Genomic DNA, 2,500 nt, shown 5'->3' with positions numbered 1-2,500 from the left:
CCAGGGGCTCCAGGGGGTGCTTGGTGGAGGCCATGCCCAGCCAGAGTGTCCCTTCCCCGGGGTGAGTCTGGGTGTGAGTGGGGGGTGGCTCTGGGGGTGCTCCGGGGGCTCCAGGGGGTGCTCGGCGGAGGCCATGCCCAGCCAGAGTGGCCCTTCCCCGGGGTGAGTCTGGGGAGAGTGGGGGGTGGCTCTGGGGGTGCTCCGGGGGCTCCAGGGGCTCCAGGGGGTGCTCGGTGGGGGCCATGCCCAGCCAGAGTGTCCCTTCCCCGGGGTGAGTCTGGAGGAGTGGGGGGTGGCTCTGGAGGTGCTCCGGGGGCTCCAGGGGGTGCTTGGTGGAGACCATGCCCAGCCAGAGTGGCCCTCCCCCGGGGTGAGTCTGGGGAGAGTGGGGGGTGGCTCTGGAGGGCCTCCGGGGGTTCCAGGGGCTCCAGGGGGTGCTTGGTGGAGGCCATGCCCAGCCAGAGTGTCCCTTCCCCGGGGTGAGTCTGGGGTGAGTGGGGGGTGGCTCTGGGGGTGCTCCGGGGGCTCCAGGGGGTGCTCGGCGGAGGCCATGCCCAGCCAGAGTGGCCCTTCCCCGGGGTGAGTCTGGGGAGAGTGGGGGGTGGCTCTGGGGGTGCTCCGGGGGCTCCAGGGGGTGCTTGGTGGAGACCATGCCCAGCCAGAGTGGCCCTTCCCCGGGCAGAGTCTGGGGAGAGTGGGGGGTGGCTCTGGAGGTGCTCCGGGGGCTCCAGGGGTTCCAGGGGGTGCTCAGTGGGGGCCATGCCCAGGCAGAGTGTCCCTTCCCCGGGGTGAGTCTGGAGGAGTGGGGGGTGGCTCTGGAGGTGCTCCGGGGGCTCCAGGGGGTGCTTGGTGGAGACCATGCCCAGCCAGAGTGTCCCTTCCCCGGGGTGAGTCTGGGGAGAGTGGGGGGTGGCTCTGGGGGTGCTCCGGGGGCTCCAGGGGGGTGCTTGGTGGAGACCATGCCCAGCCAGAGTGGCCCTTCCCCGGGGTGAGTCTGGGGAGAGTGGGGGGTGGCTCTGGAGGGCCTCCGGGGGTTCCAGGGGTTCCAGGGGGTGCTCGGTGGAGGCCATGCCCAGCCAGAGTGGCCCTTCCCCGGGCAGAGTCTGGGGAGAGTGGGGGGTGGCTCTGGAGGTGCTCCGGGGGCTCCAGGGGCTGCTTGGTGGAGACCATGCCCAGCCAGAGTGGCCCTTCCCCCGGGTGAGTCTGGGGACAGTGGGGGGTGGCTCTGGAGGGCCTCCGGGGGCTCCAGTGGCTCCAGGGGGTGCTCAGCGGAGGCCATGCCCAGCCAGAGTGGCCCTTCCCCGGCCTCATATGCGGCAGAGTGCGGGGTGAGCAAAATGGGTTAAAATGGGTTAAAATGTGAAAAAAAAAAAAAAAAAAAAAAAAAAAACACCAAAATGAGCAAAATGAAATAATCCCCTATCATCAGTGCACTGTTTGACCCCTGAAAAGCACTCCCCTGGGGCCTGGAGGTGATCTGACCATCAGAGTATAGCACCCTATGCCCCTGAGGGACTTAGAGTAAAAACCGAAATAGTACACTATTCCCGAAAAGACTCTGTCGTTTTTCGGCAATAGTACACTATACCCATCGACTCTGTCGTTTTTCCGGGCCGTAGTACGAAGTTGTGAGCAAAAGGGGTGAAAATGGGTTAAAATGTGAAAAAACACCAAAATGAGCAAAATGAAATAATCCCCCATCATCAGTGCACTGTTTGACCCCAGAAAAGCACTCCCCTGGGGCCTGGAGGTGATCTGACCATCATAGTATAGCACCCCATGCCCCTGAGGGACTTAGAGTAAAAACCGAAATAGTACACTATTCCCGAAAAGACTCTGTCGTTTTTCGGCAATAGTACACTATACCCATCGACTCTGTCGTTTTTCCGGGCCGTAGTACGAAGTTGTGAGCAAAAGGGGTGAAAATGGGTTAAAATGTGAAAAAACACCAAAATGAGCAAAATGAAATAATCCCCCATCATCAGTGCACTGTTTGACCCCAGAAAAGCACTCCCCTGGGGCCTGGAGGTGATCTGACCATCATAGTATAGTACACTATACCCCTGAGGGACTTAGTGCAAAAACCGAAATAGTACACTATACCCGAAAAGACTCTGTCGTTTTTCGGCAATAGTACACTATACCCATCGACTCTGTCGTTTTTCCGGGCCGTAGTACGAAGTTGTGAGCAAAAGGGGTGAAAATGGGTTAAAATGTGAAAAAACACCAAAATGAGCAAAATGAAATAATCCCCCATCATCAGTGCACTGTTTGACCCCAGAAAAGCACTCCCCTGGGGCCTGGAGGTGATCTGACCATCATAGTATAGTACACTATACCCCTGAGGGACTTAGTGCAAAAACCGAAATAGTACACTATACCCGAAAAGACTCTGTCGTTTTTCGGCAATAGTACACTATACCCGAAAATACTTAGTCGTTTTTCGGCCGACGGAAATAAGCGTTCAGCCCGGGAGTCCCGGGCTAAATCACGCTGCTCA

This window comes from Eucyclogobius newberryi, unplaced genomic scaffold (assembly GCF_026437365.1).
Source record: "Eucyclogobius newberryi isolate DKJ021-1_F unplaced genomic scaffold, fEucNew1.0.hap1 SCAF_316, whole genome shotgun sequence".
NCBI classification, from domain to species: Eukaryota; Metazoa; Chordata; class Actinopteri; order Gobiiformes; family Gobiidae; genus Eucyclogobius; species Eucyclogobius newberryi.
Note: the sequence above shows the minus strand (reverse complement) of the source record.